The sequence below is a fragment of the Dermacentor silvarum genome, chromosome 10 (genome assembly GCF_013339745.2).
Source record: "Dermacentor silvarum isolate Dsil-2018 chromosome 10, BIME_Dsil_1.4, whole genome shotgun sequence".
In the NCBI taxonomy this organism is placed as follows: Eukaryota; Metazoa; Arthropoda; class Arachnida; order Ixodida; family Ixodidae; genus Dermacentor; species Dermacentor silvarum.
This window is the reverse complement of record NC_051163.1, coordinates 103,256,197-103,271,111: the sequence shown is the minus strand read 5'-3', so window position 1 is coordinate 103,271,111 and position 14,915 is coordinate 103,256,197.

Sequence of the window (14,915 nt, the reverse complement as noted above, 5' to 3'; positions counted from 1 at the left end):
GGCAGCCACTGGAGAGGAGGAGGAAGTAAACTTTATTTGAAAAGGAAATTAGGCGAACGTGGTTGGGCCCTTAGTCCAGGGCTCCACTGGCGCGAGCGGCTCGCTGGGCTTGGTCCAGGAGAGCCATTTGGCTCTCCTTTCCCTTGTCCGCAAGCCATGCCTCCCACTGCCTATTTAACACGAGTGGTTGTGATGTTATGTACGGGCTAGTAATATGTGAAGGCCTTTCCAGGCACTCCCATGTGATATGTTGTAGTGTGGGTTTGTTGGAACACCATGGACAGACGTCCAGAAATCTTGTTGGGCTTATTTTACTGAGTTGATGCAGGTTAGGGAAGCTGTTTGTTTGAATGCGCCGCCAGTCCCTACTCTGCTGTCTGTTAAGGCCTTGTGTGGATGACGATAGACTCTGCGTTCCTCCCGTTGTTGTAGTAGAATATCACGAGTGCTTGGAAGAAGTTCCGCGCAAGGCCCGGCCGCAGCTCGGTTGTTGAATCCTCGAGCTATACGGTCTGCCGCCACGTTACCTCCCAAGCCCTCATGAGCCGGACACCAGATAATGTCGTGGTGTTCTTTCAAGGTTTGTCCCAGAATTCTGCGTACTATTTTGGGTACCGTCCCATTGAGAAACAGCCGACATGCCGTCTGCGAGCCGGACAGTATGACTGCCGACTCGTTTCTGTGTTCCGCGTCTGCAATGGCCATGGCTATTGCAGCCGCTTCGGCCGCGCACGTGGATCGAGTTACGACTGTGGCCGTTATGATGCGTTGTTGGGTAACCGCTAGCGTGTGAGTCTCTCTACTGGCTCTGCTAGCGTCTGTGTAGTACGCGGCTGAACCTTTCCCAAAACGATTCCGCAGGGTTACAGCTCGTGCTCGTCATCTACCGGCATGGTATGTTGGGTGCATATTCTTTGGTATTGGTGCCACCGTGATATGAGATCTCGTGTCCCTGTCCAGTAGCACTGTATCCTCGTCGCAGTACAGTGGTCGCGGTGTGAAACCCAGCTTTTCTAGAACTGCACGTCCCTGGTTCGTTGAGCTGAGCCGCTCTCTTTGAGCTATGAGGACCGCGCTCGCGTATTCCTCAAAGGTGTTGTAGAGGCCTAGTCTCTCGACTTTTTCGTTATTAGCACTTTCTGGGATGCCAAGCGCTGCCTTGAAGGCTTTCCTTATGATTGTATTAACTTGTTTCATCTCCTGGTTTGTTAGTGGTTGGTACGGGAGTGCGTACGTCACTCTGCTAATTATAAAGGCGTGGATCAGTCTGATCGTTTCTACTTCAGTTAGCCCATCTTTACTGTTAGCTATCCTTCTTATCATACGGGCTACGTTCCCTGTTGTTCCTCTCAATTTTTGGATGGTGTATGTTGTGCCTGCGTTCTGTTGTACCCACATTCCCAGAATGCGCAGTGTTTTCACCTCCCTGACGGGACGTCCATCAAGGTGGATGGCTATTGGTACAATATCGTTCTTTCTCGCGTATTTAGCCCTGACTCTGATCAGCTCGGTCTTCTCAGGCGAACATTTCATCCCTGCTCCGTCGGTGAAAGCCACTATCTTGTTTACTGCTCTTTGTAGTGTGTCTTGTTTCTCCGCATACGACCCTCTTCGCGTCCAAAGGGTAATGTCGTCCGCGTAAATAGCGATGCCTAAATCTGGGTCCTCCTGTAGTTCAATGGCGAGCTTACGCATGGCCACATTGAAGAGGATAGGATAAAGGATAGCTCCTTGCGGGGTGCCTCTGTTAGGGAGGTCAAAAGTGTCGGACCTAGTCGACCGCAAACCTATTGTCGCCGTTCGGTGCGTCAGGAATGATCTAACGTACCCCTATATGCAGCGGCCACAGTTTATGGACTCCAGGCCCTCCACGATCGAGTCATGTGAAATTGTGTCAAAAGCTTTCTTGATATCGAGCGCCAGTATAAAATGGTCACTCGAGCCTCTGATTGGGTGCAGGACGTCGTACTTCAGAAGGAGGAACACGCCCTGAGGTGATACGTGTGGCCTGAAGCCGAACATGTTGCTGGGTAGAAGGTTTTTGTCTCTATATAGTTGGATAGTCTGTTTAAGATCACTTTTTCAAACAACTTGCCCACGCATGACGTCAGCGAAATTGGTCTTAGGTTATGGATACTCCTGGGTTTACCCGGCTTAGGTATTAGGGTGATAATAGACTCTTTCCATTCTGTTGGGAGTTCTCCGCCCTCACTCCAGACTTTCTCGTTAAAGAAGTCTACGATTTGTGTTAGGGCTGCGTCACTCAGGTTTCTGATCATGGCATGGCTAACCTGATCTTTTCCTGGAGCGGTGTTTTTCCGAAATGATTTGGCCGCCGCGTATACTTCTTCCAAGGTTATGTGTGCGTCTAAGTCGGGTTGCTGTATTCCTTTGTATTTGGTTTGTAGCAGCTGTGTGGTAAGGTTATTCCCGACATAAATCTCCTTGATCATGTTTGTTAGCATGATATCAGCACCTTTAAACTCGCTCTCAAGGGTCTTGAGTGTCCTGTTCGTCACTGTTTTTGTGCCTCCGGGGTCAATCATGCTTCGCAAAATGTGCCATGTCCTCTTAGTGCTCAGTGTTCCTCTGAGCGAGTCAGTAAACGGTCTCCAGATGGCGTCACACAAACGTTGTGCATACTCATTAGCTTGCTGTGCTAGCTGGGCTATACGTATTTTCAGTTTTCGGTTAAGTTTTTGTCTCTTCCAACATTTGGTGAGGCTCCTTCTGGCATCCCACAAATGAAGTAGGTGTTTATCGACCGCCGGAGGGTCAGCGTTTGTTTCAATTTCCTTAGTTATCCTCGCGTGTGCCCTTTTCATTTGTGCTGTCCATGTGCTGACGTCGCTCAGTTCTCCGTGAATGTCTAGCTTTCCGCGGAATTTCAACGAGTCCGAGATTTTAGCTTTCCCGATCACCCTCCTTATCCTGGCCGCACTGAGCGATATACTCAAAATATAATGGTCGCTGCCAAGATTCTCTCCTAGATTCGTCCATGTCATGTTCCTTGCGATGTTTGTGAATGTCAGACCTGGCGACGTGTCCTTTTATACACTATTACCGATGCGTGTGGGGAGATCTGGCTGTGTAAGCTGGTATAGGCCGTATCTTTCTACTAGATCCGCTAGCATTATGCCTCTGGGGTTCTCTTTGCTGTAGCCCCAATTAGCGTGCTGTGCGTTAAAGTCTCCCAGAAATATAAGTTGGTCCTTTCCTTTTAGAAGGCCCAAGGCGTGCACTAGTATATTCTCGAAGTCGTCGTGTTTCTCTCTGGGAGGGCTATCATCATCATCATCATCATCATCAGTCTATTTTTATGTCCACTGCAGGACGAAGGCCTCTCCCTGCGATCTCCAATTACCCCTGTCTTGCGCTAGCGTATTCCAACTTGCGCCTGCAAATTTCCTAACTTCATCATCCCATCTGGTTTTCTGCCGACCTCGACTGCGCTTCCCTTCTCTTGGTATCCATTCTGTAACCCTAATGGTCCACCGATTATCCATCCTACGCATTACATGGCCTGCCCAGCTCCATTTCTTCCGCTTAATGTCAACTAGAATATCGGATATCCCCGTTTGTTCTCTGATCCACACCGCTCTCTTCCTGTCTCTTAACGTTAGTCCTAAGATTTTTCGTTCCATCGCTCTTTGTGCGGTCCTTAACTTGTTCTCGAGCTTCTTTGTTAACCTCCAAGTTTCTGCCCCATATGTTAGCACCGGTAGAATGCAATGATTGTACACTTTTCTCTTCAACGACAGTGGTAAGCTCCCAGTCAGGATTTGGTAATGCCTGCCGTATGCACTCCAACCCAATTTTATTCTTCTGTAAATTTCTTTCTCGTGATCAGGGTCCCCTGTGAGTAATTGACCTAGATAAACATATTCCTTTACAGACTCTAGAGGCTGACTGGCGATCCTGAATTCTTGTTCCCTTGCCAGGCTATTGAACATTATCTTTGTCTTCTGCATATTCATCTTCAACCCAATTCTTGCACTTTCTCGATGAAGGTCCTCAATCATTTGTTGTAATTCCTCTCCATTGTTGCTCAATAGGACAGTGACATCTGCAAACCGAAGGTTGCTGAGATATTCGCCATCGATCCTCACTCCTAATCCTTCCCAGTCTAAGAGCTTGAATACTTCTTCTAAGCATGCAGTGAATAGCATTGGAGAGATTGTGTCTCCTTGCCTGACCCCTTTCTTGATAGGTAACTTTCTACTTTTCTTGTGGAGAACCAAGGTAGCTGTGGAATCCTTGTAGATGTTTGCTAAGATATTCACGTATGCCTCCTGTACTCCTTGATTACGCAATGCCTCTATGACTGCTGGTATCTATACTGAATCAAATGCCTTTTCATAATCTATGAAAGCCATGTAGAGAGGTTGATTGTACTCCGCAGATTTCTCGATTACCTGATTTATGACATGGATATGATCCATCGTAGAATATCCCTTCCTGAAGCCAGCCTGTTCTCTTGGTTGGCTAAAGTCAAGTGTTGCCCTGATTCTATTGGAAATTATCTTGGTGAATATTTTATATAATACTGAAAGCAAGCTAATGGGTCTATAATTCTTTAGTTCTTTAACGTCTCCCTTCTTATGGATTAGTATAATGTTGGCGTTCTTCCAGCTCTCTGGTACACATGAAGTTGTGAGGCATTGCGTATAAAGGGCCGCAAGCTTTTCAAGCATGATATCTTCTCCATCTTTGATTAAATCTACTGTTATTCCATCTTCTCCCGCAGCTTTTCCCCTGGTCATGTCTTTCAAGGCCCTTCTAACTTCAGCGCTAGTTATAGAAGGAGCCTCTGTATCCGGTTCATCACTATTTTGAATGAAAGTAGCTTGGCTGTTTTGGGCACTGTACAGGTCAGTATAGAATTCTTCCGCTGATGTCATCGAAAGGGAGGGCTATACACAATGACTATCACCGTTTTCGGTCGGCCGCGTTTTCGAGGCCAGACCATGATTACGTGATGTTGAATGGATTCGTTCTCTGCATAGCTAATGCTCTGCGTCACATCCTTCTTTGCGAAGGTCGCTATTTGTGGGTACTCCGGGTTCTTATAGCACACATAGCCCTTCAGATTGGCCTGGTGTTTGCCTACCTCCTGTATGGATATAATATCGGGAGAGACTGGAGACGATTCAATGAATTGTGTGAAATTCGCGAGTTTTTCTGCAGTGCGCAGCAATTCCACTGCCAAATTTCCACTTGTTTGGTCTGTTTACTATTGCTGTGTCTAGCCATGACTGGTGTTCTCGGAATCTGTTCCGACTTCTTTGGGTTGTCTGGTGGGAGCACCTGGGCTTTGTCTAGGTCTCTTGCGAGGGTTCTGCCTCTGACTTATGTCACTGATGGTGCGTCCCATCTGGCCAAGTTTGGCAAATACAAGCTGCATCTGCTGTACTAGGTACGCTATCGACTCTGTTTGTGGTTGCTGTGTTGTCGTGGGTTGCACAACGGGCGCGTTCGCCGGGCCTGGAGTGTTATTCGATTGATTTAAAAGTATTGCCTCGAGGCGTGCCATCCTAGACTTAACCTCCTGTAATTACGTTTTGAGTTGTCTGTTCTCATCTACTACCCTTTTGTACTCGGGGTGTTGCGTGATCGGTGGTGTAACCGGTGCATGTTTGGCAGTGGGAGATACGACTTGCGCCCAGCTTACCTGATTCGCTTGTGGCTTGCTCTGTGCCATGGATGCCCTGGGTGACTTGTTTCTTGGATGGGCTTTCGCCTTCGTGTTCTCCTGTATGGTTTGTCTCGGCCTCGACGTGGACCTTCGACGCTGCTGCTCCGGTTGTCCGGGATCCGTGCGGTTGTTCGATGGCGAGTGGGTTCTTGAGCGGCTACTGCGGGTCACACCTCGTCCGTACTCCCATTCCGATTGTTCGTCCTCCGAGGAGAACCAGCGATGGGCTGGTTTGTGTGGTTTCTTGGGTGGTTTCGCTGCCTAGTATGGTACAGGCTTGAGGCGTTTTGGGCAGCTGCGGTCTCCAGTTCCGTGGTACCCAGAGCAAATTGCGCATGTCGGGGTACAGTTGTGGGTTACTTCTGGGTTGCGCACTCCGCAGCTACGGCACGTGGAGAAATCTGGCTGCGGGCACACGTCGATGCGGTGGCCAACTTTCCCACATGCTCGGCAGAATAGGACCGTGTTAAGAAAAGGAATACACTCCTTCTCACCTCCTCTGTAGTAAATATATCTCGGTAGCACTTCCCCGAAGAAAATAAGGACAGCACTCTGACAGTCTCCCATCATCCGCGCCTCTACCAGCTCCACGCCCTGGGTGCGAAAACGGATGCTTTCTTTGATAGTCTCAGACGAAGTGTGTGGCTCTATACCATGGATGACACCTTTCCTGGTTCCTTCGCCTGGTGTGGCATAGGCATTGACCGGGTGCAGTCTTCCGTTGATCTTCAAAGACGTGGCGCCCCTCATCGCCATTGCGACGGTCGTATCCGGGGTGGACGCTAGTGCTATGTTGGAACCCGGCCGGATGCGGAGAATGAACTGGTCCCATCTGATTTTTCCTCGGCAGGCCTCCACTATTGCGTCGGAAACAGCTTGGCTGGTCATATTCCTCAGTGGCAGTCCCTGATGAGGTCGGAAGCCCGCTTTCAGATCGTCCTTGGGTTGGGGGGGGGGGGTGTCCTGCGTCTTGCGGGTCGACCCCGGCGTTCTGGCTGGTTGCCTGCTGTAAGCTTGCTGTCCGCGGAGAAGTCCCCTACTTGCCGTACGTTCCGCTCTTTTGCCTCTTTCTTTTTGCTCTGAGCGATTGGAATATCTGCCAACCCTCATCTGCGTGGTGAGTCTCCTTTTTGGCGGGAAAATGCGCGTTGGCGTGCGCGAACGCCATGGTGCAATTCCCGGGTGGTTGTTCATCGTCTCGGTTTTGGGCGGCAAAGTCCATAACCTCATCGCTCAAAACCAATGTGGTTTGTTGAGTCACTGGCTGCGATTCTTCAGTCGAGGTCATAGTCGTCGTGGTAACTACGGCGACGTTGTCGTTGTCGTCTTCGGGCGCGCGTCTCCCGGCGTCGCCGCCGCTCCCCTACTCGAGCTAGCGGAGGCTTCACATGGGCGAAATCACAAAAGGCCGTGAAATGGTGAAAAATGGTCCACATTCGGTGAAACTGGTGTCCACCGATGCCGGAGCACTTCCCCTATAAGCAGGTGACAATTTCCGGGCGGTTTCAGGGGATGAACCACACGAAAAATGATATCATGCGGAGCTCGACGTGCACGCGTCTGCACTGGTCGGCATACAGTTGGCGTTCCCCCCACTGGAGAGAGATATCAAAACGTCGTGTCTGGAGCGCGTTTCAAACGCTCGCTCGATCGAGCTTGCATGCGACTCCCGCTCGCGAATTTCTCTCAGAGCTCGTGCCCTTTCCGCCTCCGCCACCTTGATACGAAGCTGCAGCACACGTTGTTCGTGTTGGATTCGCTTTCTTGCCTCTCGTTCCGCAGCTCTTTCCTCTCGCGCTCGCTCCTCGTGTTCTTTGTACCACGATTTTAACTCCGCTCCTTCAAGCCCCATGCGTTCTGCTAAAAGCAGTAGCTCTTGCGTGCTAGCCATATTTAGAGCCTCTCAAATAACAACCAGAAAACCCAACGGCTTTGTCCTGTCCAGCGGACGCCAATTTGTGATGCAGCATTGCTTTTAGATTGTTTCGGAAACGCGTCTTTGAGGCGGAGACCTCAGAAACCCTAGTCAGAGGACAAAGCCGTTTGGTTGCACAGCACCCAAAAACATTTAATGCAAGCAAGTATGGAAAGCAACCTTGTACGTACAACCACATAAAGAAATATTCACAGCATGCTACAACTATAACTCAAACCAGAATGATGACAGACTGAAAGTCAGAGCTATCTCTTTGGAGAGGGCATAACAAAAACACAACCAGAGACAGGGCTATGGAGTTATGGCTACCGCGTAAGAGAGAGGCCGGGTGAAGTCCTGGTGGCTCGGGTCCGGAACCCGACGGCCGTCTTCAATCCCCGATCCGGTGGCCGACCTTCTCCTGGTGCCGCTTCTGTAACTCCTCTCGCGTCTGCCAGTGTGCCTCGTTTTTCTTCCCTCTGGTCGATTTGTCGTTTTTCCATTGGCCGCTCAAAGCTCCGTGTTTTCTAGCGATTGGATGCTTTTCCTTTTATTTTATTCTCTTGCGCCGCGCGTTCACCTGCTGGCCGCTCTTCGACGTTGTCCTCTTTCAGCCAGCACGGAATTCGCCTCGGCGCGCGCACTCCTTGTCGTCTACTTCTTGTTTGTCTACAACCGCCACACCGTGTCGCGCACTTCACAAATCACAACATCCCATATCCGCTGATCTGCGGGGAAACAGACAAGCAGTACAAGCTGTCTACCACAACCTTCAACAGGAATCTTCTGATCTCAGAGGCCGCATGCCGTCGTCGCGCCTATCTCCTGAATTGCCGGATAGATGGTGCTGGCATCGGATATTTCTTTCGTTAGGCTTAGATGCGTTAACAACGAGAAGCGATCTCGAAAAATCCTCAAGGTTATCCATAATACTCTGTCGTCGAAGCGGCCTGAGACTAAGCGAAAGCCGTTTACGCAGTCCTTTGCTACCAACGAAGTGCATTCTACAAGAACAACGCCAAATTCAGTTCGAAGCAGGCGGCCGGGACCGCCGCCAACACGGCAGACGCGCGGCGATATCGCGACACAGCGAACATCCTGCGTCGTGTCGCCGCGTCGTTACTTGACGCGCGAAGTTCGTCGTGAATGTTCGTTCCGTGTATCCCGGGCTTAATGAGGGCTGATAAATACTAACGCACGGGAAATTTTGTAACCACGTTCTCTACAACGAAATGAATACACGCAGCGTATGACAAATTGCTATTTTAGATGTGAGGGCATCTTATGCTCGGGTCAGTGTCCATTCTGCGGCGTCCGCACCAGGGGCGTAGCCAGGGGTGGGGGGGTTGGGATTGGGGGGTTCAAACCCCCCCCCCCCGAATTTTTTTCCGCAACCCCCCCCCCCCCACTTACCCGCCTTTTGTTCTCGTCGCTTCGCGCTGACATAATTCATGAAACCGGTGCTACTGTCACAATTTCATTCCTGGGCGCTTCCGTTTGGGTTGGTAATTTAAAGCGAATCATGTCTGCATATGGAAAAAAACTGCCACGGTGTTTGTCAAGGCTTTGACACTCTGTGAAGCTTTGGGCGAGAATGTGGCGGCCGCATTCTGAAGCAACAAATGCGCAACAAATGAAGCAACAATTCCGGCAGCCGCATTTTAGATGATGGCGAAAACGTTCGAGGCCCGTTTACTTAGATTTAGAGAGAGAGAGAATGATTTAATGAAAGGCAGGGAGGTTAACCAGGACTGAGCCCGGTTGGCTACCCTACACTGGGGGAAGGGAAAAGGGGAGAGACAGATTAAGGGAAGAATAGAAAGTCCGCTGTTGATATTGCCGACGTTGCCACAGATACCTGTTCTATCACTGATGATCAATCAGTCCGGATCATAGACGGTCACTCAGCCCTGTAGTTTTCAGAAATCGCAGCAACGCTTTTGTGGCCTTTTGCAGCTGTGATGTTCGAGGCCATGGTCCCAAGATCTTGCTCAAGGTGAACATCTTCTATCTAGCCTATTGAGAACGTTGCACAGGTCATGTCTTTCGTTTTTAAATGATGGGCAGTAGCACAGTAGGGGTTCTATAGTCTCATCGACACCGCAGGCATTCCACTCGGCGCTATCAGCCATTCCAATCAAACATGTGTAAGCATTGGTGAATGCAACACCCAAGCGTAAGCGGTAGAGCATTGTTTCCTCATTTCGAGGAAATCCAGGCAACAGCCGTAGCTGCAAAGATGGGTCGAGAGAATGCAACCGATGCTGGGTGAATTCAGTTGTATGCCACTTCTCCAATGTCATACTGTGCGCTAGCTTGCTTAGGTGTTGGGCTGCGTCAGTCCTCGATAAAGGCACAGAAACAAGATTTGCTCCTTCGTGTGCTTTTCTAGCAGCTTCGTCGGCGATGTCGTTGCCGGAAATACCGCAATGACCCGGCAGCCACTGAAACACGACGTCGTGTCCTATTGCGATCGTATGGTGGTGCATTTCTCGTATCTCCGAGACGAGTTGTTCGCAGGACCCGCAACGAAGAGCTGACAAAAGACATTCTAGGGCCGCCCTTGAATCACATAATATTGCCCACCGATTAGCCGGTTGGTCGTTAATATAATCAATGGCACCTCGGAGGGCAACAAGCTCCGAAGCGGTCGATGATGTCACGTAAGAAGTCTTGTATGTGATCCTCATAGATCGTGATGGTATAACCACTGCGGCGGTGGAGCTGGTCTGAGTGGAAGAGCCATCCGTATATATGTGGATTCGGTCAGAGTAGAAAGTTTGCAAGCAATCGAGAGCTGCTTGCTTCAAGGCCAAGGTAGGCAGGTCCGTCTTTTTTGTTATTCCTGGAACGTGAAGGCGCACTTCAGGTTGTTTTAAACACCACAACGCTGAGGGTGAACGTGTCGAGGGTGTGAACCTCGATGGTAGGGAGGCACGATGAATGCTGACCACGTTGGAGAATGACGCCTGTGGTCGTCGTTTTGGCAGGGATGCAAAAGAGCTTGATTGCATCCGTGAAACGTGGCGAATATGGGCCCTAAGCGTGTCGATGGTCATGTAAGTCGTGATCGGATGATCTTGAGCCGTGATAACTGTTCCTGCTGTTGAGGCGCTCCGCGGAAGGCCGAGGCAAACACGTAATGCCTGTGATTGCACGCTCTGAAGGGCTCGAAGATTTGATTTGCATGTTTTAGTAAGCACGGGAGAGCTACGGCGTAGGAAGCCGATAAAAAGTGCTCGGTACAACTGTAGCATGGATCCCACTGATGATCCCCACGTTTTACCGGTGATGAATTTGAAAACGTGAACCATAGATGTGAGCTTCTTCAAGTGGGCAACCTGACGGCTCCAGGAGAGGTCTCGGTCAACAAAGACACCCAAAAACCGATGATTTCTCTTATAGGAGATACGCTGGCCATTGATGCACACTGGATAACCAGAAATCGCTTTTCGCGTAAAAGCAACTAACGCACATTTTTCTGTCGAGATGGTTAGGCCTTGTGTGCAAAGACAGCCAGATGCCTGTGTCGCTGCCTTCTGTAACCTTGCACGAACCTGCGGGTGAGTCACCGCTGATGCCCAGATGCAGATGTCGTCGGCGTAGATGGAGACACTCACTGTTTCCGGTAGGGAATCGGCCAGCCCAAGAAGTGTGAGGGAAAGAAGAATAGGGCTTAGAACAACGCCTTGAGGAACGCCACGACATCTGTAGTGGTCAGTAGTCGGACCATCTTCCGTACGTACAAACAAGGACCTTTGTGTCAAGTAGCTTTGGATCCATCGAAATACTCGCTCTCCTAGTTCCAATGTCAAAAGTGCGTCTAAAATGGCTTGATGATAAACGTTGTCGTAGGCGCCTTTCACGTCAAGAAAGAGTGCTACTGATAATCGTTTCCAAGACTTTTGCTGCTCAACAGATGACACTAGATCGATGACATTGTCAATCGATGAACGGCCTCGTCGAAATCCCGCCATAGAGTCAGGGTAGATATTGTGGTGTTCAAGGTACCATTCGAGACGCATGAGGATCATGCGCTCCATGAGTTTTCCGACGCAGCTGGCGAGTGCTATATAGGCCGATATGATGCTAGTTCTAGCGATTACTTTCCTGCTTTTAGTAGCGGTACCAAACGGCTGCGTTTCCATTCCTGTGGAACAACGCCATCATGCCATGACCTATTAAAAAGGTTGAGCAGTTCTCGTCGTGCTTCTCGACGTAGGTGGCGCAGAGCATTATATGTGATATCTTCGGGCCCTGGCGAAGACGAACACCTACATAGCGCCATAGCAGCCTCTAACTCTTCCATAGAAAAGGGAGCGTCCATACTTGTATCTCGTGGACCAGGAATGTCGCCTAAAACCATGTCAGGGAGTAGAACGGTTCCGCCGGCGATTTTCGCACAAAACTCTTCTGCAACGTCTATCTCACGGTGGTTTTGATAGAGAGCAAGGGCGTTAAAAGGGTGTCGTTGCTGGGGACATGAGCGAAGACCCCTTAGGGTACGCCACACACGGGACGGTGGCTTGCGGGGTCCAGTGACTCACAAAAGCATTCCATCTTTGACCTTCTAGGTTATCCATCCGGCGCTGTCTCTTCTTTTGCATTCGCCGAGCTAATCTGAGGTCAAGAATTGACTTCGTGCGCCTGTACCTCCTTTCACCTCGACGACGTAGTGCACGAAGTTTTTCAAATTCAATGTCATACTCTGTACGCTTTGATGAATGTGTGAAGCTACGCGTACAATCTTGCATTGCGTCTGCAATGATGTCGTCTAGCCTGCGTGCGATTGCTTTCTTGCATGTGTCTTCCACAAGATCTTCAAAGGCTGACCAGTCAATTTGGAGAGATATAATCGGTAATGTAGCTTCTAGTCCATCGATTCTCACATAGGTCGGAATGGGATCACTTCCATGGGTTTCAATATCAGTGAACCACTGCACTCTCGAAGTTAGGCAACGTGACACCAGTGTTAAGTCTGGGCAGCTGCTGTACGTTGTTCCTCGCAGAAATGTCAGGCTTCCGTCATTTAGAAGAAGCAGGTTGTGGCCTGATGCAAAGGATATGAGTGACCTGCCCCTTGAATTTATCCTGGAGCCTCCCCATATCTGGTGGTGAGCACTGAAGTCCCCTGTTATTATCCAAGGACCGTGAGTCGCAGCCATAAGATCTTTTAGTCTTTTGCTATCGAATTGACTTGTTGGGGAAAGGTAGACGCCAATAAGTGTAAAAGACAGCCTCTTCTTTTTCACAGTAACACAGACGTATTGGTTATCGTCGTGTGGAGGTACGGGCTGGGCAAAATACGTAAGGTCCTTGCGAATGTAAACGAGAACCTTACTACTTCGGGCACAAGTGGTTGAAACGAAAGATTCATATCCTGATAGTCTCAAGGTAGCTGATAAATTAGGTTCACAGATGACCAGTACAGGAAAGCGGTTTTCAAACACGAACTGCCGGAAATCCGAAATACGTGACCTCGGGCCTCTCGCATTCCAGTGGAATATGGAGGCGCTTCTGACATCATCCTGGAACGATCGTTGTTGTTGTCGACGAGCCATGGTTCCGCTGTATAGGTTCTCAAGCACTGGACTTCTGAAGGCTTGCGAGAACCGGATTGATGGCATCCAGCACTTGCAACGCACTTCGAGCTGTTGGTGTCTGTAGCTTGTCCAGAAGAACACGAATAGCACTCACCAGAGAGCTGAGCATGACAACAATTTTTTGATCCCGGTCCGCCAATTTATCAGGAACAGACGAGGTGTCCCTTGCTGTAGATGTCTGTTCTCGCTCCGTAGGTGCATGTAGCTTCGGGAGTTCAGGCCAAGCGTCAGCTGCCATGCTGTTCGAAGCTCCTTTGTCCTTTGAGCTGACTGCGTTTGGCCTGGGCGGGAGAGGGGGTGGTGATGTACGTGGCTGGCGCGGTACAGAGGCTTTAGAGATTCTTGAACGGCGTCGGCGACGTGATCTTCGTCGCTTAATAGATGCTGCCGCTTCTCGGTGAGACGAGTGGTCTCTAACCATTTTTTTCAAAATTGCCATTTTCTTTCGAATTAAGGGGCATTCCTTTGAGGATGCATCATGAGGGCCGCTGCACTTTGTGCACTTCAGAACACTGGCCTTGGACGTGTCAGTGGTGTGCGGCCCCGTGCATCGAGAACACACGGAAGTGTTTTTGCACACACTACTGACATGACCTAACTTCATGCACTTCCAGCACTGTAGTGGTTTTGGTACAAAGGGCCGAACTGCGTGTCGGAAGAGGCCCACTTTTACATGTGCTGGGAGGGATTCGCCCTAAATATGATCTTTACACTCCGTGACGTGCCGAGACGAAAAACGTTTGCGATGACGGTGTTTTCTGTAGCCGGATTGATTAAGATCGATAAATCGGCGTCGGCAATGGTTTCGTCGACATCATAAATTACTCCAGTAATGATTTCTTTTCCAAGCGGAATATGAGGGTGGACTTTAATCCCGTCAAGTTCCGTGACCTTGCGCAGAGAATCTAACGCAGCCGCAGGTTCTACGTCAATAGCTACGATGTTCTTACGGGTGTTTACTCTGATGTCCTTGATTTCATTCGGGACCCGTGCCTCTAGATGTGTAGACACGGCTTGCCTGTTGAGGCATCTCAGGTTGTCCGTGGCGAGAACTGGCGTGAAAAGGATGGTGAGTACCTCGGTAATCCGTGAGGACTTCATGGTGGATGCACTCGAATTCGATGATGTGCTGACAAACCTTCTCTTTGCTTTACGGCTCCGCACCAGCTCGAAGGTGTCGTCACAAGATTCTTCACTGCTGACATAGTACTGCATGGTGTCGTCACTGTCAGTGTCGCTCTCGGTGCCGTTGCGCTTCCTGGAGGCAGCCGCCGCTGGCACTACCGAGTCAGGCGGACGCGCATGAGAGTCCATCTCCACCGCAACTAAGCAGGAAACAGCAGTTCACCGGCAAAGTCCAAGAAAATCACAAAAAAGATAGAGCTCGAATACTCGGAGTTCTGCCTGAAAGGCACTTCGTTAGATTTAGGTGCACGTTAAAGACCCCAGGTGGTTCAAATCTCCAGTATACATTTCCGCCGCTTCCCTTCAGGTGCCGGTTAGGCCGCGCTCGCGCAGGATCTTAGGCTACGTTCACACTTGGTCTCGAAGCTGTCGGAAGCGGCAAAATCTTGCAAAAATCCGCCCGCCTAGGCGGCAAAACAGGCTGCGAGCCAAATTGGTCTCGGGCCGATTTTTTCGCCATGGCGAAGCGGAAACGCGGCGGAAAGTCGTTCAGCTTCACTGCACGTTCAACACACTA